Below are 25,440 nucleotides of genomic sequence, written 5' to 3'. Positions count from 1 at the left end.
CCCGCACCCTTTTGCTCTCTCTAGATCGTGGTTCCACCGGAGCCGAGAGCCAGCCACCGCCGTTCTTGTCGCCGCCGTAACCAGAACTAGCAAAGCTCGTGCCCGAGCACGACTACGTGCTCAGCAGCTCCGCAGCAAGCTAACTCCGCCACCAGCTCGTCCTCCCGTGCACCATAGCGCTGTGCTGCTCGAACCCGAGCTGCGGTAACCACCACGGGCTCCACTCCGGCGAGCTCCGGTCTTCCCGCGACCCAGCACATGCACCATTCGACGCGTGGGAGCAAGGGCTTTCCAACGCACCCAGGCACACTTCGAATGAGGCCCTGTGGCGGTTTTCCGAGCCGCACCGCCGTATCGGCCCTCGCCGGTGGCTTAACGCCGGTGGGTTTGACCTTTTTGACAGGGGGTTTGACCACCTTCGGTCACTGACGTGTGGGCCCAAGCCTCTAACTAAATTAGGTTTAGTGTTAACCCAATGCTAATTAACCTTGTTAATTAGACTAGACACTAACACGCGGGTCCCACCGGTCATCTTGACTTGGGCTGCCCCTATTGACTTGCTGACGTCACACCGACGTCATGCTGACGCAGTTAATAATTTTCTGGATTTAAAATAATTCAAAAAATTCCAGAAAATAGCCAAAACTTCTAAAATTCATAGAAAATTATCTATAACTCCAAATAAGATAAATTATATATGAAAAATGATCAGAAAAATCGAATCTATCCATCTGTACTGGTTTCATGCATGTTTGAACAAGTTGAATTGCTGTTTAGTTCAAACATGATAATGCACTATTTGAATTCATAGTTTGAATTTGAACCTTGAGTTCAAATCAACCCAAATCCTTCTGTTACTAGCTCCATTAGCTCAAATCACAGCATATTGCCATGTCATGATCATGCATCATATTGTGCATTGCATTGATCGTGTTTCTTCTCTGTTTGCCGGTGTTGTTCCCCCTCGGTAGACGTTGTTCCGACATTGTGATCGATGAAACCGATGAAGAACTGTACTATCTTCAGAAGTGCCAGGCAAGCAAATCCCCCTTGTTCATTCTGATACAATCCCACTCTCTCGCTCCTACTCTCTTTTACTGCATTAGGACAACAACGATTCAATTGTTACATGCTGCGGTAGTTGAACCCCTTTCCTCTGCATGACCAATCATTGCCACAGTAAATAGATGAAACCCACTAGCATGAGTAGGAGTTGTTTGAGCCCTGATGTGCCTACTCGTTCATGCTTGTTTTTCATGCCTGGTATTGAATAGAGCTATGTCAGGTCTGATTCATCGGGGATGAATCGGAGGTGTGTGAACATGTCCTACTGTGTGTGAGCTTAGTGTGTGAACACAATTTGGTAAAGGTAGCGGTGAGAGGCCATGTAGGAGTACATGGTGGGTTGTCTCATTGAAACCGCCCTCAGGAACTAAGTTCTATGTTTGTGATCCATGAATAGCTACTACCACTCATTGGGATCCTTAATTGACCATCTCAGCTTCTTAATCACCCTAGTACTCTGTCCAGGAGTTGCAACTAGTTTCTGGTGTTTGTAGGTTACATGTTGGCGGCCGTGCGTAGCACTGACCATAGGGGTGGGCTATGATGCTGTAGATACACCATGGCACGGTGTACCGGGCGCCCGTTCGGTGTCTCGAGAACCCTGTTCACATCGTTCGGGGCCGTATGTGGAAACCTCGGCCGGACTCCCTGCGAATGGAACCAGGATAGGCGATAAACCTGGACTAGAGACTTGAGTGTTTAGGTAGGCCGTGGCCGACACCCTCGCCAGGCTTCCGCTTGAAGGTTGCTGAGATACATGACGTGTATATGGTGATAAGTGGTGGGAGCGTGTGTGAAGAAGTGCACCCCTGCAGGGTTATCATTATCTATTCGAATAGCCGGATTCCTCGGATTTGGAAACTTGGACCCCTTGCATAGTTCATAGACAATTGAAAGTGGATACTCTAAAACTCGCAAGATAAGCGTGAGTGCTATGGATGGCCTTCTCGTAGGGAGACGGGAGCGGATCCATAGCGGTGTATTGATATGGTGAATATGTGGACTCGTGTGCGCCACCTCAAGAGAGTTGCTTGCAGTCGTAGTTCAGGTTAGCCACTGAGTCGAAGCTGGCTTGCTGTAGTTAAACTCCACCACCCCCTTTGTTGATACTGATGCATATGTAGATAGTTCTGATGTAAGTATTGCTGAGTACATTTGTACTCATGTTTGCTTAATTTATGTTTTGCAGAGAGACGTCAGTCTCACTAGTAGTTCTGTGTGGGCTTCGACGTTTAGCTTGGTACCTCAGCTACGATCTTGGCCCTCAGCAGGATCTGGTAGATAGTCAGGCTTCTTAGCCTTTTTCATTTGTATCTGTCTCTACTCAGACATGTTAAGCTTCCGCATGTGCTTGATTTGTATGCTATGATTGTTGGGTCATCATACCCATGTTTGTAATATCTCGCTCCTCGGAGCCTAATGTATAAATACTTAAGTTGTAGAATTATGTTCTGATGCCATGTTGTATTTAAACATATCGAGCATATTGTGTGTATGATTGAAATGCTTGGTATGTGTGGGATACGACAATCTAGTTGTTTATCCATGGCAGCCTCTCTTATGGGGAAATGTAGTCTAGTGCTTCCATGAGCCATAGTAGTCCGCTACAGCCCAGTTCACCGGAGTCCTGTGAGCCCAGCACTACTGCTCAGGACACTTGACTAGCCGGCATGAGTTTCACTTCGTTCCTCTGTCTGTCCCTTCGGGGAAATGTCACGCGGTGACATCCGGAGTCCTGCCTAGCCTGCTACAGCCCGGGTTCCCGGAGTCCTGTTAGCCCAGTGCTACAACATGGATTCACACGCTGCTGACCGACATGCTCGATGTGATTCATGTATGTCTGTCCTCATAGGTTAGTGCCGCTCTGGGTTCACGACTAGCCATGTCGGCCCAGGTTCTCTGTCATATGGATGCTAGCCACACTATCATATACGTGAGCCAAAAGGCGCAAACGGTCCCGGGCCATGGTAAGGCGACACCCGTGGGAATACCGTGCATGAGGCCGCAAAGTGATATGAGGTGTTACCGGCTAGATCGATGTGACTTGGAATCAGGGTCCTGACAGCGTTGGTATTAGAGCCCGACTGCCTGTAGGATTACCAAGCCAAACTGGTCGAAGTCGAGTCTAGAAATGCTTTAGTTATGTAAGGGAATTGATTGTGGAAGGGAACGTAAGGCTCTTTTTACTCCTTTATCCTATGCCCTTCTGATCTGAGTCAACCTCTTCTTTTCTACGGGGATTAAGAATTAGGCCTTCTCATCTATCTATCAGGATGACGTGTTACTAATCCATCGACTTATAGAATTGATAGTTTCAAGCCTCAGTTCCGATCCTACTACTTTCGTATGTTGACAGTTAATCTCGGAACCTTGATATTGTGTTGTTGAGTGGTTATGCCACCATTTTGCAGGATGTCTCAAATCTTTTGAGCATTTACAGCCGTTATGCTTTCCGTTTCATCCCAGGTCTCTAACTAGTCGGATGCATTTGCAAATCCCTTCTTTCCGTTTCCGATGTCCTTTTGGGCCAGATTAAGCACACTAACGGTCTGTTGATGTACTCTACTACCTCGACATATATGTTAGAGCTATTATTATGACCCTAGGTGTCTTAGAGGATCATCTAGTAATCTAGCCATGATTAGTGTTTCTCGTGTGATGATTCTGGCCACCATTCTCGAAAGCATCCCGTGATGCCATTTAGTAGTAGGTATTCTGTTTCTGGGTTCTTGAACCCGAGGTTCACCCTACTTACCTCATGTTGATAGTGTTGCTAGTTCCTTTAGGATATTAGTAACCTTTGCATTAGTCCTCGATGTCCGTGGTATTTCCTTCTTCCAAATACTATGAACCACTTATGGCAGAAGTTTGTTGGATCAAAAGATCACAATAAGAGTGCTCTCGATGAGTTCTCCATTCTACATTGTGACTCTGCCAGTTCTACCTTTCTGCATGGGTTGTCCGGAAGAATTATGTTGAACTCGTTCGACATGCTCACCTATGCATCAACAAATCAGAAAGTGATATGTTCCTTTGAGTTTTCCCTTTTCAGTTGTATTCCGACCTTCGTCTATCAATTGATAGTCAAGAGTAGGTGTGCATTCGTTCATCGATGCCTAATTATTCTTGTGGTCTATCAAGCTATTCTATTTTGGAATGACTAGGAGAAACAAACTCCAGTACCTCATCCATATCTAGGATTGGGTCAAAGTAGTTGTATCCCGCAGATCAAAATGCCAATCCATCTTTTGTTCTATTCTACCCTGGAGTGTTGCCCTCTTTATGTCAAGAATATCATAGGAATTGCACCATCTTTTATGAACTCTTGATGCAGTGATACTTCTCACCATCATCATTCATTCCTCGGTCATCGTGTTGTTGTAACCGGAATGCCGACAAGTGAATCGTGATGTGTGAAATCAATACTCCGAGCAACTCGTTGCTTGGTAGTAAATGGATAATATTCTCATTCTTAGCGTGATGGTTACTAAATCATCATTCTAAGAGTGATCGTGCAACCTAGTCCTTATTCCTAGTGCACTTTTCGATCGATGAGTCAGGATTTTGCCAAACCCTCGCTCTTTTGATCATGTCATACTGCCTTGAAAGGCAAGATTGTTCTTGAGCTTAATAACATATCGGTGGTTCATAATATTCCGAATATCTTCTCGGAGGTATTACCAGGTTGTCACCTGACCGCTATGTTGAGCTCGTGATCAAATGAGTTTTCTTATAAACCAACCCTTCTCCAAGAATCTATGTTGGATATCCCTGAGCTAGTTGGTTGAGCTAGACAACAACTTGGAGAGGTGGAAGATGGAAGCTTGTCCCGCTTAGTTCATCTCCAAAGGGATATCCTTGTTTTTGTGTGTTTGTTGAAGAAAGATGATATCTCCATCGATTGGTCCTCGTGATCAGTTGTTGGATCCATTGCCTTGTCAAAACTTTGACTTGAGTATGGGCTATCCTCAAGTCAAATCAGAACCAACGATGTTCGTAATGTTGTCTTACTCGTGGTTGATCCCTCGAGCATACGCTATTACATCTTTTGATCTGACCAATGCTATCACCGTTTTCACATAATGGTGGAAGTCCAGTGATATGGAAATTTCGATGAGTTGCTGTTGATCCCATCAGCAACATCTTGTCTCCTCCATGATTCATGTTGAACATTCAGCTAGTGTTGGAAACTTGTGTAAGCATTTTATTCATTCCCTGTTCATGAAGTATATGTTTGGATGGAAGTAGTGACTTCCTCTAAGTCCACGTGCAATCGATGCAAGTTGCCGCCGTGAATTCGAGGGAGCTTGTTTTTGCTCCCTTTGGAATCATCCCAAGTCAGTCATGCATTCGTGCGAAGTATTTTATGGTTTGGCAGATTAATTACCTCCACTCCATTCGTATTCCTAGCACACCAAGCCACTAGTTGATTTGTTCAAAGATAATAAGTTCTAGGTGCTAGTCCTGAAGGTACCGGATGGATTTGTACAGGATTTCGTTATCCTCAATGTTGGTTCCCAACCAGAACTCGGTAGTATTATATTATAAGACTACCATGTGGTCATGCTTGTCTAGGACAGTGTCTTCACAGGTGTGTAGCAGAACCAGCTCGTGTTTTGGAGCTTGCTATCGTAGTTCTTCTCCCAAGAGTCTCGCAATGTTATCTCATCGATTTGTGTTGCAACTTTTCTTTTCAGACATGTGAGTTTGAAGTATCATGCTTCCAACCAGATCTGAATCTTAGGCAGATATGATGGTTGGAACATTCTCAACATTTGCATTTTGTTCCCAGCTTGCACCCCATCGTGTCAATTTTCCATGGGATGTCCTTCTCAGGAGTTGCTGTCCAGGACCATCTTCAAAAGTGGTCCTGTCATAGGTCCCATCCATTTCCGATGCTAGGCAAATATCATCCATTGCGTTGACTTCAACAAGGTAGTCCACATCATCCATTCTAGTCTGAGTATGACACTTCTTCGAACTCTTCCAGACGATCGTTTGCGAATTGCCTTAAGTTGGTATGAAGAGTTCCAACGATCTATGGATCAAAAGTAATTCTTTTAGCCACTTAAGGGAACAGTTCAACGAGTCATTTTTTCCAAGGTGCCCCGTTACGGAATCATGGCAATTATTTCCTCGCCACCTTGACACCCTCCACCATCTTTCTAAGCGTGGAATTGTTGCCCACCAAATCAAACCCCGTCGTTTGTTCTTCCATCCCCCTCGATGTGTTCTGTGTCTCAACTCAAGATGTTCCAACATCTCATTCCGCGAGTGGGTCTTGTATAGCTCGATCTTCGAGAAGATCAATCCTAGTATAGTTTATTTCTATCGTGATCATGGGGATGAAGATCTCAAAAATGAGGATGTAAAGATCGACATGATGCAATGAATCAACATCTTCGAGAAGGGCAATCGGATCGTGAAGATTCTTTATTGGTGTTCCCTTTGTCTTCTTACCCCACGTCTTGAATCTCGGGACGAGATTCTTGTTTAGTGGGGATGAGTTGTCAAAGCCCTAGATTTTGCTTGTAGCTAATTACCTGAGTGAGCATCATGCATCATGTCTAAATTCTGAAAGTTGAATTGAGGTTAGTTGAAACCCTCATAAATCACTTCAAAATAATCAACATTAAAATCTTTTCAAAGAAGTCCAAGAAAATGGTCCTCTTAGTCTCTGAAAATATTGGCAAGAGGTAATACTTAAAACAGTATTTTTGGAATATCAGAGATATTTATTTTGGGCCTTTGAATTAAATCAATAACTACTTGCATTGGATATATATTTATTAATTAATTAATATATGTCCAATATTTCTGATCTTTGGTGAAGGGCTTTGGAATAATCCAACTAGTCCCTACAAGAATTATCAAAAGAAACAAAAATGATTGAGTGTCTAAAAACTAAATCAAAACAAATTACAGAAAATGCAAAACAGAAAGAATTAGAAGAGAGAGAGAGAGAGAGAGAGAAGAGCTCACCTAGCCCACCTGGCGGCCCAAATGTGCAACCCAGCCCACCTGGCCCTCTTGCCAGTCATCTTCCTCCTCTGCCAGTAGGCAGAGGCAGGACAAAGCGCGCACGCGCCCGAGCGCGCCATGCCTCCACCTGCTTGCCTGCCTCCCCGCCAACGCAACACTGCGAGCCCTCTCCGCGGTGCCATCCGGATCGAACCCTCCCTCTCTTTTGTTCTCTCTCTCTTCCTCGCCTCTACACCACCACAGCCGAACGCTGATGTCGCCGCCGCTCGTAGTTGCAGTAGCCACAGCCTCCCTATCGCCTCTCCGACGAATCCAAGAGCTCTGCCGCCTCGTCTACGTCCGCCTCACCGATCCACGTCACCGGAAGGGCACCGAAGCGCCGTACCCAACCTTTCTTCCCTGTCCACGGCCGCCGGATGCCGCTGTCTAATTCGCCATCTCCGCCGCCTCCCCGGGCTCACTGAGCTGCTCTACGACCTCGCTGTGAGCCTCTGCACCGAACCCCTCTCTCCCCGCGCCCTTTTGCTCTCTCTAGATCATGGTTCCACCGGAGCCGAGAGCTGGCCACCGCCGTTCTTGTCGCCGCCGTAACCAGAGCTAGCAAAGCTCGTGCCCGACCATGACTACGTGCTCAGCAGCTCCGCAGTAAGCTAACTCTGCCACTAGCTCGTCCTCTCGCGCACCATAGTGCTGCATCGCTCGAACCTGAGCTCTGGTAGCCGTCGCGGGCTCCACTCCGGCGAGCTCCAGTCTCCCCGCGACCCAGCACATGTGCCGTTCGACGCGCGGGAGCAAGGGCTTTCCAACGCACCCAGGCACGGTTCGAATGAGGCCCTGTAGCGTTTTCCCGAGCCGCGCCGCCGTATCGGCCCTCGCCGGCGGCTAAACACCGGTGGGTTTGACCTTTTTGACAGGGGGTTTGACCACCTCCGGTCACTGACGTGTGGGCCCAAGCCTCTAACTAAATTAGGTTTAGTGTTAACTCAATGCTAATTAACCCTGTTAATTAGACTAGACACTGACACACGGGTCCCACCGGTCAGCTTGACCTGGGCCGCCCCTATTGACTTGTTCACGTCACACCAATGTCATGCTGACGTTGTTGATAATTTTCTGGATTTAAAATAATTCAGAAAATTCCAGAAAATAGCCAAAACTTCTAAAATTCATAGAAAATTATCTATAACTCCAAATAAGATAAATTATATATGAAAAATGATCAGAAAAATCCAATCTATCCACCTGTACTGGTTTCATGCATGTTTAAACAAGTTACCTTGCTGTTTAGTTCAAACATGATAATGCACTATTTGAATTCATAGTTTGAATTTGAACCTTGAGTTCAAATCAACCCAAATCCTTCTGTTACTAGCTGCATTAGCTCAAATCACAGCATATTGCCATGTCATGATCATGCATCATATTGTGCACTACATTGATCGTGTTTCTTCTCTGTTTGCCGGTGTTGTTCCCCCTCGGTAGACGTTGTTCCGACGTTGTGATCGATGACACTGATGAAGAACTATACTATCTGCAGAAGTGCCAGGCAAGCAAAACCCCCTTGTTCATTCCGATATAATCCCACTCTCTCGCTCCTGCTCTCTTTTACTGCATTAGGACAACAACGCTTCAATTGTTACATGCTGCGGTTGTTGAACCTCTTTCCTCTGCATGACCTATCATTGCCATAGTAAATATTTGAAACCCACTAGCATGAGTAGGAGTTGTTTGAGCCTTGATGTGCCTACTCATTCATGCTTGTTTTTCATGCCTGGTATTGCATAGAGCTGTGTCAGGTCTGATTCATCGGGGATGAATCGGAGGTGTGTGAACATGTCCTACTGTGTGTGAGCTAAGTGTGTGAACACGATTTGGTAAAGGTGGCGGTGAGAGGCCATGTAGGAGTACATGGTGGGTTGTCTCATTGAAACCGCCCTCAGGAACTGAGTTCTGTGTCTGTGATCCATCAACAGGTACTACCACTTATTGGGATCCTTAATTGACCATCTCGGCTTCTGAATCACCCTAGTACTCTATCCAGGAGTTGCAACTAGTTTCTGGTGTTTGTAGGTTATGTGTTGGCGGCCGTGCGTAGCGCTGACCATAGGGGTGGGCTATGATGCAGTAGATACACCGTGGCACGGTGTACCGGGCGCCCGTTTGGTGTCTCGGGAACCCTGTTAACATCGTTCTAGGCCGTATGTGGAAACCTTGGCCGGCTCCCTGCGGATGGAACCTGGATAGGCGATAAACCTGGACTAGAGACTTGAGTGTTTAGGTAGGCCGTGGCCGACACCCTTGCCAGGCTTCCGCTTGAAGGTTGCCGAGATACATGACGTGTATATGGTGATAAGTGGTGGGAGCGTGTTTTAAGAAGTACACCCCTACAGGGTTATCATTATCTATTCGAATAGCCGGATTCCTCGGATTTGGAAACTTGGACCTCTTGCATAGTTCATAGACAAGTGAAAGTGGATACTCTAAAACTCACAAGATAAGCGTGAGTGCTATGGATGGCCTTCTCGTAGGGAGACGGGAGAGGATCCTTGGTGGTGTATTGATATGGTGAATATGTGGACTCGTGTGCGCCACCTCAAGAGAGTTGCTTGCAGTCGTAGTTCAGGTTAGCCATTGAGTCAAAGCTGGCTTGCTGTAGTTAAACTCCACCACCCCCTTTGTTGATACTGATGCATATGTAGATAGTTCTGATGTAAGTCTTGCTGACTACATTTGTAATCACGTTTGCTTAATTTATGTTTTGCAAGGAGACGCCAGTCTCACTAGTAGTTCCGTGTGGGCTTCGATGTTTGGCTTGATACCTCAGCTACGATCTTGTGCCCTCCGCAGGATCTGGTAGATAGTTAGGCTTCTTAGCCTTTTTCATTTGTAGATGTCTATACTCAGACATGTTAAGCTTCCGCATGTGCTTGATTTGTATGCTATGATTGTTGGGTCATGATACCCATGTTTGTAATATCTCGCTCCTCGGAGCCTAATGTATAAATACTTAAGTTGTAGAGTTATGTTGTGATGCCATGTTGTATTTACACATATCGAGCATATTGTGTGTATGATTGAAATGCTTGGTATGTGTGGGATCCGACAATCTAGTTGTTTATCCTTGGCAGCCTCTCTTATGGGGAAATGTAGTCTAGTGCTTCCATGAGCCATAGTAGTCCGCTATAGCCCGGTTCACCGGAGTCCTGTTAGCCCAGCACTACTGCTCAGGACACTTGACTGGTCGGCATGTGTTTCACTTCATTCCTGTGTCTGTCCCTTGGGGAAATGTCACGCGGTGACATCCGGAGTCCTGCCTAGCCTGCTACAGCCCGGGTTCCCGGAGTCCTGTTAGCCCAGTGCTACAGCCCGGATTCACACGCTGCTGACCGACATGCTCGATGTGATTCATGTATGCCTGTCCTCATAGGTTAGTGCCGCTCTGGGTTCACGACTAGCCATGTCGGCCCGGGTTCTCTGTCAAATGGATGCTAGCGACACTATCATATACGTGAGCAAAAAGGCGCAAACGGTCCTGGGCCAGGGTAATGCGACACCCGTGGGAATACCGTGCGTGAGGCCGCAAAGTGATATTAGGTGTTACCGGCTAGATCAATGTGACTTGGAATCGGGGTCCTGACATAACGCGACACTATGATCAGAGCCCCTTTAGCGAAACTGTGTGCGATGCAATAACCGCAAACGGTGGTGTAAAAGAACCATCAAAAAAGGTGCAAATCGTTTGTGATGGAGGATGCATCAAACATGGTACAGATTTTAGTTGCATGTGCGATGCAGGGCATACGGTTCAGTTCTATTAACTGTTTGTGAAGAGGAGGAACAAAAGAAATGGGCAGCCAGATGAAGGTGTGTGTGATGTACAACATACGGTTCACTCGGATGAACTGTTTGTGATTAGGCAACACAAAAGAAACAGTGAGCCAGATCAAGGTGTGTGTGATATATGGCATGTGGTTCACTCGGATGAACTGTTTGCGTTGAGATAAGAGAACAGAAAATGGTTCAACTTAACAAGATGTGTGTGATACGCGGCAAACAGGTCTGTAATCGGAAACATGTGCGAAAACCGATAACAACATAGACGATTGCTGCTAACAAGCCGTGTGTGTTGTGAGCAAATGATTTCTGGTATACAATTGTGAGTGATTGATGAAAACATCACCGACGGGTTCCATTGTTTAGTCCGTGTGCAACGTGATTTTATTTCTCCGCACAACATCTACACTCTATCTATAGAGCATCAACATATATACTTAAAAAGATAGCATTGCATAACCAAATTAAGCATACAATTACACAAGGGACTACACACATAACATTTCCACACACCAAAGTTAGCAATTACATGCATACTAAACTAGGAGAAACGAGGATCTAATCATCTACTTATTGTGCCATTTGTCTGCTTCCGGCTGGATCCCTGACCGTTTTGGGGAGGGCGACACTTCCTCATGTCAACGTCCGTCTGTACATGTCGTAGCTCGTGTATGCCTGCTTGGCCGCGTACACAACGTGAGCTTTGTCGAGTTTCTCCATATATGCAGAGTGGCAGACACGCTTGTCCTTGTTGCACAAATCCTTCATGTCTCTGTAGTACGGGTCGATGATGGCCTCGGCGAGGTGAACCAGTGAGTCCTTCTCATGCACCTTCACTAGTGCGCGTCGATCCTAAACGAATAATTTTAACCCCTTTCCGCGACGGCATTTGGAACCGTCGCCAAGTGAGTGTGGGCGATAGGGGGGTCCTTCCCACATGACCCAGAAACCGTCGGGGACATGCCCTCCTGGAACGCACGCTCGGGAAAATGAGAACGTGTGCGACCGGTGAGCGCTCAAATATGGAAATACGTACAGTAGAGCTAAAAAATACAATCATACGGCGAAATTGTTTCCGGTCGCAAGTACATCCGATACAGTCAGTCCCCGCTAAACGTTTCCGTTTGTATGTACATCCCACATAGTCGCTCCAAGGAAAACGTTTCTGTTCACAGATACATCACACACAATTTTTCCAGTTAAATCGTTTTCGTTATTGAATGTATCACACACAGTCCGTAGAAGAAACTATGTGGCAAAGGCTGTCCATCACACACAATTTCTATGTGAGTTTGTGCAAGGTGGGCTAACACAAATAGTTTTCAAGAGAAAGTTGTGTGTGATTGTTCATTGATTCAACATGATTTATTCCTAGAAACTGTGTGCGTTGCCTGAGGTCATCGCCCACGGTATTTTTTCAACAACCATTTGGAATAGCAAAACCCAATTAGCAGGCTAATTCGCCATTAGCTGGCTAATTATTTGATTATTCATAATCCATTTATTAATCTAATTGACATTTCATATTAAGCACTCAATATATTTCATTTCCATGTTAAGGAAGCAGAATCTCATACTTGAAATACATCAGAGTACAACATGATATAGCTTCAGCACTCGGCTACCTCATTACACAACTACACCAGCAGCAAGTTCCACATGCAACATGTAGAACCTTTCGGAATTAGCATCATAGATGGTATATAGACAGATGCATCTCATCTGGAAAACTGCTGAGCGGAAGGCGAATATTGAGCCTTCATTCATGTGGAAGGTCTTTGCAACTTTAGGCCAGTGCCTATGGATGATTGACCGTCTGTCCTTAGTCCGTTTCAGGAACACTTCAATATTGAACCGTGGGTGTTGTATGAATACCTCCGTGGCCTCCTGCCCATAGAGGTGGTTTGAGAGGTAATCACCAGTGAACTGCTTTGGAAAGGACTGGAAACAAGGATGTGCATAAATATCTTCTCTATATTGGAAATGGGGTAAAGGAATAAATCAAGGCAAGGTATAATAGTTAGTACCATCTTGTAGTGAACTGATGTCTTCTTCATTGTGCAGACAAAGATCTTGTAGTTATCCTAACAATCTTTGTGAGTTTCTTGATTTGATTGATATTCGTGGACAACTCATTTCCCCATATGCAAAAAGAGTCAAACAATGGGTCAAAACCTCTAATAGCAGGACCTACATGTTCAAGACCAAATTGTTAAAAACCAAAATATTAGAATGGTTCCTGCAATTGCACAATAATGTGCTATTAGAGAACGAACCATGCACGTGCTAACCTCGATTGTAAACATCAGTGCTTCCCATTGTTTCCCTGCAACACATATAAGGTATTTAGTCATCAGGTTAAATAAGGGTTCGCATGCTATCAGTAAAATTGGATAGCACAATTCACTAGAATTTGTGAAGGAAAGGAAGGAGCAGCACACGCAACGGGTAAGCTGAGCATGCTTAACCGGTGTAGCTAGCAAATGGCAAGGTGCTCCTTCAAGATCTGGGGGTCGGCACGAATGGAAGCCATCGCGACCTCATCCGTGCATGCGGTAGCGATTTGCTTCTCCACTGCCAAATGCTCCTTGAGATCCTGGCTATACTGTGTGCACCATGGCTTAGGGCGGTTCTTATATGGTGGAGGGGTCGGTGATTTCGGTGGAAGGTGTCGCACTCGCTCTGGCGGTCGGGGCATGTGGGATGTCGAAGGAGGAGGAGGATGGGGGTCGGGTGTGGATTACCTGCCTGGATAGACGAGGTCAAGTAGCATGAAGGAGGGTCGCCGACGAGGAGGCGGCGCTGCAAGCAAGGAGTGAAGGTTTCAACTTGGAAAGGAAGGTGGAAAGAGGGGAAATGTGGCTTTTGGTAAGGGGGAGGGGGGCGGGAGGTAGTTATTTCCGCGGAAGCCAAAAATTTGGAATTGCCTCAGCCAACAAACTGGGGCGCAAAGTGTCATCAGACACGGTCCCTTATTCAGAACTGTGTACGATATGTGGACATCAGAAACGATTCAAATAGCTTCAACCATGTGTGATGAGTTTGAACATCAAAAGTTTTGGTTCGAATTTCCATGTTACAGTGGTCATCCACGTCATTGCATAATTTGGGTACACAAAGGAGACTACAGCACACCTACATGTCTAAATCGAGCAAGTTTAGCAATTAAACATATCTACCTAACCTAAACATTACTCTAACAAATTAAAGACCGGCGCTCTTAATTAAACAAAACAAAGAGTACTACTACGGCTGGTGCTCGTCGATATCCGCCACCGCCTCCGTATCGAGCTCGCGCCTGACGGTCTCCTAGGGAAGGGGCTCCATGGCATCCATCGCACCATACTCGGCAAGCATCTCGCCATGCGCATCCGCCATCTCTTTGGAAAAGGCCGCCACGAGATGAGCATGGGCGGACGCGATCTAGGCTTGGACGGGCTCCATCGTCGCAAGGTATGCGGCGGAGGAACGGACGGCTGCTCGAACGCTCTCAGCGATTACCAGCTCTTCGGTCGTGGGTTGCTGAACATTGTCGGAGAAGCTTCGTTCGATTTCTTAGGTGACCTCTAGGAGCTGGGCGTGGGCGGCCTCGACATGGTTGTCGGCGGCCTCCATCACAGCTAAGGCCGCCACTGCGAACGGATAGGTGTTGTGCCACTCTTGCCAGTTGCTATCCCCGTGGCAGATGTTGTTGCCACCACCAGAGAAGTAACAACGGCCATTTGGGCTGCCTTTGCCGCCCGGTCGCAGATTGCGGCGGTGCTCATGCACCATGTTAGCACGCGGATGGCGGCTGCGGCCGCGCTCTCGCCAAAGTGGGCTACCGAAGTTGCCCTCACGACGCGAGTCCACATGCCCATCTTTCACCGGTGACAATTGAATAGTGAAATGATATATGGGGCGCGAGCTAGTGTGCTTGAGACGCCGGGTGTGGACTATCGTCGACGCACCTTCTCGTGTAAGCCATAGGCGTACTATACACCAACGGTGCTCTAGGATATTTTGTGTTGCATCTCACACAGTTGCTGATAATAAACTGTGTGCGATCTACTTGATTTTTCATCTTGACTTGAATTACATAATGGGGTCACAGCGGCAATGGACGGTGTTCGAATTGTTAGACCTTTATCTGGAGTGAACATGCAACTATATTTGTGTCGTAAAAGAAATGGAATTATTCAGGGTTCATTTGAACATTTCATACATTAAATTTGATTTCTAGCTATTTCAAGTGGATAATTCAAATTTGAACTGCATGCACATGCTCCAGTGCATATAAATTGGTTGAAAAATCAAATATGTGTCCTTGGATGCATGCTTAGGTCCCATTCAAGAAATGGGAATGAATTTCAAACACCAGGGTACCGTTGATTGCCGGCAAAACATCGAGATGCCTCATTTTAAAATTCTAGTAAATCCAAAACTTGTCTGAAATTCATGAAACTTGGCATGCTTTCATGGAGCGGCATCAACATGTCGTGGTAAAAAATTTGTCCCGATTGGGGCAGGTTTGGGTATATGCTTCTCACAAATCAGAGCTTCTCACAACAAGCATCATGGCTTCGGTAGGGAACCTCCCACCTGTGAGGACGAAAGGATATCCATTGCCTCTTATTGCTTCCAAATTTTTTTCTCGTGTCAACATAGAACAATAGGAGTGTTGTGTCAATTTTTTGTGATTTTTCAGGGTTCGTTTGGACATTTTTATGCATTAACTGAGTTTCAATGCATTTATGTGCATAATTCAAATTTGAAATACATGCACATGCTCCAGTGCATATAAATTGGTTGAAAATGAAATTTGTGTCCTTGGGTGCATGCTTAGGTCCCATGCAAGAAATGGGAATGAATTTCAAACACCAGGGCACCGTTGATTGCCGACAAAACATTGAGATGCCTAGTTTTTAAATTCTAGTAAATCTGAAACCCTTCTGAAATTCATGATACCTGGCATGCTATCATGGAGCGGCATCAATATGTCGCGATAAATTTTTTGTCCCATTTGGGGCAGGTTTGGGTATATGCTTCTCACAAACCGGAGCTTCCCACAACAAGCATGGTGGTTTTCGCTAGGGAACATCCCCCCTTTGGGGACAAAACGATATCCATTCCCTTTTATTGCGTTCAACTTTTTTATCATGTCAACATAGAACAACAGGAGTGTTTTGAGAACTTTTGTGATTTTTCGGGGTTCGTTTGGGCATTTTATGCATTAACTCAGTTTGCAAAGCATTTATGTGCATAATTCAAATTTGAACTGCATGCACATGCCCTAGTGCATATAAACTGGTTGCAACATCAAATCTGTGTCATTGGGTGCATGCTTAGGTCCCAAGCAAGAAATGGGAATGAATTTCAAACACAAGGGCACTGTTGATTGCCGACAAAACATGAGATGCCTCATTTTGAAATTCTAGTAAATCCAAAACTCGTCTGCATTTCATGAAACTTGGCATGCTTTCATGGAGTGGCATCAACATGCCGTGGTAAAAAAATTGTCCCGGTTGTGGCAGGTTTGGGTATATGCTTCTCACAAACCAGAGCTTCTCACAAGAAGCATCATGGTTTCGGTAGGGAACGTCCCACCTTTGGGGACGAAACGACAATACTGCCTCTTATTGCTTCCAAAAAATTTCTTGTGTCAACATAGAACAATAGGAGTGTTGTGTGAATTTTTGTGATTTTTCGGGGTTCGTTTGGACATTTTTATGCATTAACTGAGTTTTCAATGCATTTATGTGCATAATTCAAATTTGAACTACATGCACATGCTCCAATGCATATAAATTGGTTGAAAAAACAAATATGTGTCCTTGCATGCATGCTTATGTCCCAAGCAAGAAATGGGAATGAATTTCAAACACCAGGGCACCGTTGATTGCCGGCAAAACATTGAGATGTCTGGTTTTTAAATTCCGGTAAATCCAAAACTCGTCTGAAGTTCATGAAACTTGGCATGCTATCATGGAATGGCACCCGGCATGCTGTGGATTTTTCTGTCCATTTTGATAGAAGGCGCACTCGAATAATGACAGCCAACAAAGGCATTTTGAAAAAAAAATAGCTGCCACTTTAATATCTCAAACATTTGTATAATTCAAACCTTGTCTGTTCTGTTAAGCATTCACGTGACACCACGTGTGTTGGTTTTAATGGCTGTAGTAGGTGCCGTGCGGGACAACTGCTTGACCTTGACTGAACAAGAGGCGTGCGAGCGCCGTCCGGTGCGCAGGCTAACCGAGAGGCGTGCAAGCTGTCCTCAATGCGGAGGCTCACCAGGAAGCATGCAAGGTGTACGCTGCGGAGGCTCACTGGGAAGCGAGCCCTTTGACTTCCATGGCCGCCCGCCTTGCTCACATCCTCTCCATTAATGGCACCCAAGCCGCAGTTTAGTTCTCTTTTTAAATATACAATAATCATCGCAAACATTTTAGTTAGAACATCCGTATGCAAACCGACAGCTTCCCCACGAAGCCAAATGAAAATGTGCCATGCAGGATTTTTGCTTCTCTTGATTGCAAATGTTTTAGATAGAACACCCGTACACAAAGTGAGAGTAGCGCTGGATTTGTGCATTCCTTCAATGCAAATGGTTGTTTTGCATGACCGGTGTACAACCATGTAGAAATAATTTGGTAAGATTTGTCATTCCTTGCAACACTGCGATTTGTCAAAATATGAAGCTAAAAATCACTAGCAATATCTAACTTTTGCAACTAAAATTCAGTAATTAAGCATAGATTTCATTCGTAGATAAAGAAGTCGTTCTTAATTTATAAAAACAATTCAACTCGACAGCTGAACCGACCAATCTTTCCCCAATTGTTGCCAACCACGTACTAAAATAGCTAGTTCAACTATATACACTAGCTAATTTTAAGTACGTTGTACAGTTCTACCAAATCTATAGTCAGATGAACTGAACAAAGTAGCCCCTAAATACTACTACTACTGCGGAGGGGCTTTGTACTACTTCCGGCTGCCTCTCCTTTGCCGAGCACTCTCAGTAAGAGGCCGAGGAGGAGGAGCCTACCGACGAGCTAGGCAACCGTAATACGGTGCCTGCCGTTGTTGCAGCTTCAGCGACGCTCACCTCAAACGTCCTCTGCCGTTCCAGACGACCCCTCTCGAAGCGGTGGTTCTCCTCGTAGATCTCCTGATTCCTCGCCTCTAAGGTAGCGTGTGCTGCGAGCACAGCGGCGGTAAGGCTCTTTGCGTGCACGACGAGGCGCTCCTCCTCCTCCCGCAGGAACTCGGTGTAGCGTGCAAGGTCGCTGACGCATGTGCGGGCATCCACCTGCGCCTCCCACCTTCGGGCGGCGGTGGCGGAGCGGGTGATGACCCCAGCGATCGATGGTGGGCTGGCGTGCATGGCGGGCGATGACGAGGTGGAGGACACAACCACCACCTCCCGCCTTCGGCCCATGGTGGCGGAGCGGGTGATTGCCATAGTGGCCAGCAGTGGGCTGGAGGCCACGACCGCTACCTCCCCCCTTCGGGCCGCGACGGCAAAGCGCGTGATTGCCCTTTCTTTCGACAGTGGTGTGGCGGCAATGGCGGCTAGCAACAGCTGCCGATGGGCACCGGCGACGGAGCGTGTGGTGGGTGTTCCGCGCACAGCCAACAGGGACACCACACGCACTACACTATGTCGGGGACTGCACCGCCGCCGCGGTGTAACCTTGGAGCTGGAGCTATTCTCTGATGACAGCGGAGTGGCTGAGCGACGATGATCGACCGGTGCCATTGGAGATTGTGGGAGAAGCAGACGAGATAATCTACAGACGGGGAGGGGAAAATTCGACGTAGGACTGGCCGGTCGTGAGGGTTTTTATAGCAGGCCGATAAGCATTGGGATTTTGGGGGATTTCACCAAGTTGGGCGGGAAGCTTGCGTGGGAACCTATGAGGTTGCGCGGAAACGGGCTCACTGGTGATTCATTGGCGCCACCGTTTGGCCAAAAGAACGCCCCCGTGCGCTTCGCAAGCCTGCACCATAAGCCGTCTACGGCAGCGGGGTGACAAGACGTGCGAGAGGAGGACGAAAGGATATGTACACATACGGGTAATAAAAAACGTTTGCGGTTTAATTACCTACTATACCACCATCCTGGTTTATAAGTATGATCTAACTAATAAAATACGAATGCATGTTGCCAAAGATTATATAGTTGGATTTGTATTTGAACATAGTTTCCAATTATATAATTTTTTAAACATGCATTAACATTTTGTTGGCTAAATTTGAGGACAAAGTTTGGCACAGAATATAAAGGATACTATAGACTAGATGGAGGTGGTAGCACAAGATGGCTCTCTACACAGCGACGCAACTGTCGGCCGGCTTGTAGGAGACCATTTCCTGCCTGTTGAACTGCTCTATGCGTGTGGTTGCTTGCGGTTTAGGCAGCCGCAGCACGCTCTGCTCGCGTTCCACCGTGCGTGCTCTACTCTCGCGTCCCTCCGGGTGCTCTACCCTCGTCCCTCAATGCGCGCTGCCAGTGTTTGGGGCCCACGCACGATCACGCACGTTCGTGTGCAAGCGGTTGCGCCAGGCACAGCATGACGATGTAGTTACCCGCTGCAAAAACTGCCATGCGAATGCGCCGAGAATCCACACCGCCCGGGCCCCTTTTATTCTTGCGGCTATTTACCTTCATCTCTCGTCTCACATAACACAATAAACACACCCACGAGGACACATACAGAGAGGACATCCAGTGGTTCCAATGGCGCTCCCCGTGGCTCCAATGGCGCTCCCAGCGGCCGAGGACAACAACGTCGGGCAGTTCACCACGCATCACGTAGTGGACACCCACGTGAGGGGGAAGGCCCTCTCGATGGTTTACACAAAAGGTCCGGTCTCGGTGGAGAGCTCCATCCAAACTATGGAGCAGTTCGTTGTCGAGGACAAGTACCGCGTGGTCGGGTTCGACCTGGAGTACACCATCGGTCGTGTCGGGCACGATCAGAAGGTTGTCGTCGCCCAGTTGTGCGTGCGACATAATGTCCTCATCTACCACTACCACCTTGCCACAAGGCCTTGTGAGTGTTTCTCCATGTTTATCAATAGCTCAGACTATAGTTTCTCTACGGTGGACACCACCAATGTTCTAAAAGCGCTCAAGGTTTCGGACTTGAAATGCTCGAATCTTGTTAACATCCAAGGCCACTAGAAGGTCCGCGACAGCGACAAAAACAAACTAAACTCCCTGGTTAACCTCGCCTCGACCATCATCGACCCCTACTACATGAATATGAAGAATGAGAGCAATAAGGATAGAAACGCCTGGCACAGTGTGTGGCATAAGAGACTAGATGAACAACATGTCAAGTACATGGCCATGAGGACACGTACACAAGCTACGAGAAGTACATGCGGATCATTGACATGAGGAACTATCATCTTCCTGACATAGACGAGGGATCGAGCCACATAGCAGTGGCGGGAGCGTCACATGAAGTAGATGACTAGATGATCCTTTCTCCTACTTTAGAATGCACGCAATTGTTTATTGAGAAGTGTGCAAATGATCTATATAGTCACTTATGTAATTGGATGCTTATTCAGTTATATATATATATATGTTATTCTACTGTAGATAGAGCAACTCACACAGCTTATTCGCAGCAATCGTCTGTGTTATTATTGGTCTTGGCACACATTTCTGATTACGGACCTGTTTGTCGCGTATCACACACCTGGATCTGGCTGACTGTTTCTTTTGTGTTGCCTAATCACAAGTAGTTCATCCAAGTGAACCGTATGCTCTATATCGCACAAGCCTTCATCAGGCTGCCCGTTACTTTTGTTCCGCCTCACCGCAAACAGTTCATTCAGCTGAACCATTTGCCCTTCATTGCACATGCAACTAAAATCTGAACCGTGTTTGATAGCTCCGCCATCGCAAACGTTTTGCATGTTTTTTGAAGGTTCTTTTACACCACCGTTTGCGATTATGGTATCCCACACAGTTTCGTCGAAGGGTCTCTGGTCATAGTGTCGAGTTTGGACCATCCTGCAGTAGTGCTTGCTGCCCCAGATCTTGTATTTTCCCTAGATGTCTACAAGATTTTGGCAGGCGATGCCCAAATTCTCGAGTGCCTTTACATCGTTGGTGATGTCCAACGTAACGAACATGTAGTGGGGGCTGTTGACAAACCTGGCAAAACGCTCGCAACGCCTTGTGCCCAGGCAGTAGTGGTAGACGAGGACGTGGTGGCGCACGCGCATCTGGGCGACGATGACCTTGGGACTAGACCTGGAATGAGCACGGGTATACTCGAGGTCGAACCCGAACACCTTGTACTTCTCCTCGGCAAGCAACACCTCCATGATGTGGATGGAGTGCTCCACCCAGATCGGGTCGTTAGTGTACACCACCGAGAGGTCCATGAGCCTTCTATCAGTGTCCACCACGGCACGCAAGGCGAACTACTGCTCGTCATCGGCAACCGCTCGGAGCGCCATTGGAGCCGCGTAGGATACCCTATAAGAATTTCTCGTGGTGGGTATGCTTCTTGCAATGGTGGGGCGCGATCGAAAAGTTGAAGAGACACAAGGGTTAAATGGCTACTTTAATAAATGGGGGCCGGCCGGCCTGTAATCGTCATGTCTTGTCCCGACGTTCATAGCGGAGGATTCTAGTGCACGATTGACAACACCGCACCACACGCATGGGCCCAAAGAGGCACCAAATATATTGTCGGTGAGCCTGTTCCCATGCTACCATGCAGTTTGCCGCGCAAGCTTCCTGCCCGGCTAGTTTGGCCATGCATCGGCTAGAAGAGGTATAAATCATGGGCGTTTATTGGCAAAAAGCTTTGTAAAAATAAAGTGTGTGGAATCACTTCGGTCATAAGTTTACCCGTGGGTGATGAGGTCAAAGATACACAGAAGGGTGATGATGGACATTCGAGTGCGATAATTAATACTACGCTCTACATGGCACATGGTGGAAGACACCAACTGTGTGCAATAATGTCGAAGATGGCAGTCGAGTTAGCTAAGCAAATCGTGTCTTGAGAGATCGGCAAGGTAAACAGATTCGAGAATGGTTAATAAAATCTAAGACCATTGCATATTAAGTTCAAAATAGTGCTACCAATATACCAGTCTCATACGTTGCCATTTCAAAAATTGTACGACAAAAGCTCGAAATATTATAGGGTTCAAATTCCAGAGTTATATGGATCAAATTCAAAGATTACAAGGTTCAAACTGATATTAGAAATGAAATTCAGCTCATCAGCTACAAATGCTCGCGCTGATCCGCTGATCATGGATATCAGAGAGGATCAAACTAATATTACCACTTCTAAGTATGGTTTCGAAATCTCACAATTTTTGCAAACGGGTCAGCTACTTAGAAGTCATGTATGGGGTTGACACGATGACTTACGATTACTTTGTCAACTGAAGTTCCAAAAGGAAATCCAGCATTTTTGGAGCCGATTCCATTCTGCCGCAGGCGCTGGAGCTAATCAACAAACCATTCATTTTTGCAAAAAAAAATTAGGAAAAACTTCATTTCCATCAACACCCTTGCTCTGAGAACAAAGAACCGGGCGAATATAATCTCAAGTAAGGTCCCTCGGTAGGAGTTCAAAGTAATGTCTGAGAGATGCGGATCTAGGCATTCGACGTGATTGTTATATTGTATCACATTATCCACCACTGGGCCTAATCTTATCTGCAAAAGAAGAAGAAGTGTTAGTGCCCACATGCAGTTTTGAACATTACAATAGGACTATTTGCTTCGCAGGATTTGTAAAATGCAGTAACTTGCCATCTTCGATCTGACATGATTAACATGGGTATTTGATTACATTCTAGAAAAATGTAGCCTTCCTCACAAGAGGTTGGAGTGGATGAAAAGTTCCCTAAGAAAACTAGTACAGATGAATCCAAATGAGAAATGCTTATTGATTGTAACCATATTGATCAAGCAACCAATATGGGCGGGGGGCATGTATGTACTGAAATCCTCCAAAAGAACCCTCCGGAAATCGTAGTACATTGTCCTTGTAAACTTGGAGAAAGGTGTCATAAATTGAACTCCCTTATGGTTAACATTTAACAGGAAAGGAACATCACCTCAATATATAGCTTCTCCAGGCACGAAAAGCATCTCAGGAAACTGACAAGTTGCTCCAGGTTGGGGCCGATAGATTCTTGTGCCAAGACCTTCACTGTGCATAGTTTCGGGGTCAAGCTTGTCGGAATCATTTTCTGAATGACAGACAGACAAACATCTTCAAAATTAGAAATAATGTTAATTTGTAGAAGGATAGGTAGAAGGCGGCTGTTGTACCTGAACGGTTGTGGATCGAATAACAAGTTCGGAGTATTTGTCAGACAAGTAGCACACTGAGGGAGTCCTGGATTAGGGGGTGTTCGGGTAGCCGGACTATACCTTCAGCCAGACTCCTGGACTATGAAGATACAAGATTGAAGACTTCGTCCCGTGTTCGGATGGGAGTTTCCTTGGCGTGGAAGGCAAGCTTGGCGATGCGGATATTCAAGATCTCCTACCATTGTAACCGACTCTATGTAACCCTAACCCTATCCGATGTCTATATAAACTGGAGGGTTGTAGTCCGTAGTCAATCAACTCCATATACAACAATCATACCGTAGGCTAGCTTCTAGGGTTTAGCCTCCTTGATCTCGTGGTAGATCTACTCTTGTTCTACCCATATCATCAATATTAAGCAAGCAGGACATAGGGTTTTACCTCCATCAAGAGGGCCCGAACCTGGGTAAACCATCGCGTTCCCTGCCTCCTGTTACCATCAGGCCTAGACGCACAGTTCGGGACCCCCTACCCGAGATCCGCCGGTTTTGACACCGACATTGGTGCTTTCATTGAGAGTTCCTCTGTGCCGTCACAATCAGGAAGGATGCCTCCTCCCGTCTTTAAAGATGGCGCCATTGCTAAGCGAGCCTTGGCTGTCGGCCAAACCCTCCGGCTAGGTGGTTTCCTCATGACCGCCTGTTCGGTTGTTGCACCGACGGTGACCTCTCGGGTCATCAAAAGCAACCTACACGTCAGCTCGGAGCTCGTCGAGCATCTAGATCCAATGGAGCTCTCTTCCGTAAACGAGCTCTTGGATCGCATCGCCGCCCTGGGGGTCGCTACGGATTACGACCAGGTTGGGCTTAAACCTGATCTAAGAGAAATTAACTCTCCCCAAGTCACCCACCACGTCGCCGTGGTAGAGACGCTGTGTGGCGACCCTTCATCTATTTTTAGGACTAGCTACGTTCGAATTCCCGACCCCTCCAAGCCGGATACCCGCGGAGGGGGAGATATAACTCAAGACCTGAGCTTAGGATCAGGCAACGAGCCAGATTCACTGGACAACATCCAAGAATCCGAACTTCAGAGTTCGGAAACTCTTCTGCCTCCGAATCTTGGATTGGGTGAGGTTTCAGATTCAACGACACCCGCCCACCCAATCATAAGCGATCTCTCCCAAATCAGGCAGAGGCCCGAGGAAACAGTACATCATTAGTGGGCCAGATTCCTCCTGGTTATGAACAGGATAAAGGATTGCCGCGAGGAAGACAGAATCTCAATTTCTTGCGGTAATTGCACGGACAAGGGAATCCTCAACGTCGTAAGCCGTCGTGATATCACATGCTTCGCTGACTTGGCGTCCATAGTACAAAAATACCGTGCGATGGAAAGCGCCTGGAAAACCAAAATAAATTTTTGGGATAATCCGGCCTTGAATAGTAATCCTGTCCGAACTAAGAGGGTGCATCATCACAGGACACCCGGGATAAACACCAAAAAGCCAAAACCCTCTACAGGGCATGGAACCATACTGGAAAGATGGCTTGATGGACCCTGTAGAATTCACAGTACAGAGGACGCCACACCAACTCACAGCCTTAGAGCATGTTGGATACTCCGGCAGGTGGCCAAAATCGGCGAGGACCTCTTAATTCCGGAGGCCGCAGAAAGCCAGCCCAAGGACACCAGTACCGTTCTAACAGTATTCGAGACTTTCACATCAAACAATGTGTGAAAAAGAACACTCCACAGCCTCGCTGAAGTCTATCAAGTTGCAACAATAAATCCATGGAGCGACACTGCCATTACCTTCAACGCAAGTGATGAACCTTGATTCCGAACAGCCCGAGCGCGAGCCGCGTTGGTCCTCAGTCCCATAGTGGACGGCTTTCGCCTCACCAAGGTGCTCATGGACGGAGGCAGCGAACTGAACCTCATTTATGAGGAAACCCTTCAAAAAATGGAAATAGACTGGAACCGCGTCGAGCGAAGCAGCACAACCTTTAGATGAATAATCCCCAGTCGGGAAGCGCTGCACAGGAAAAATCACACTAGATGTGGTGTTCGGCACGCCGGATACTTACAGGTCCGAAGAAGTCACGTTTCAGGTGGCCCTGTTTAAGAGCGGATATCACGCTTTACTAGGGCGGGAAGCATTTACAATCTTCCAAGCAATACCCCATTACGGGTACATGAAGCTTAAGATGCCCGGGCCGAATGGAATTATCACTCTAGCTAGTGATCCGGACATAGCACTC

The sequence above is a fragment of the Triticum aestivum genome, chromosome 2A (genome assembly GCF_018294505.1).
Source record: "Triticum aestivum cultivar Chinese Spring chromosome 2A, IWGSC CS RefSeq v2.1, whole genome shotgun sequence".
In the NCBI taxonomy this organism is placed as follows: domain Eukaryota; kingdom Viridiplantae; phylum Streptophyta; class Magnoliopsida; order Poales; family Poaceae; genus Triticum; species Triticum aestivum.
Note: the sequence above shows the minus strand (reverse complement) of the source record.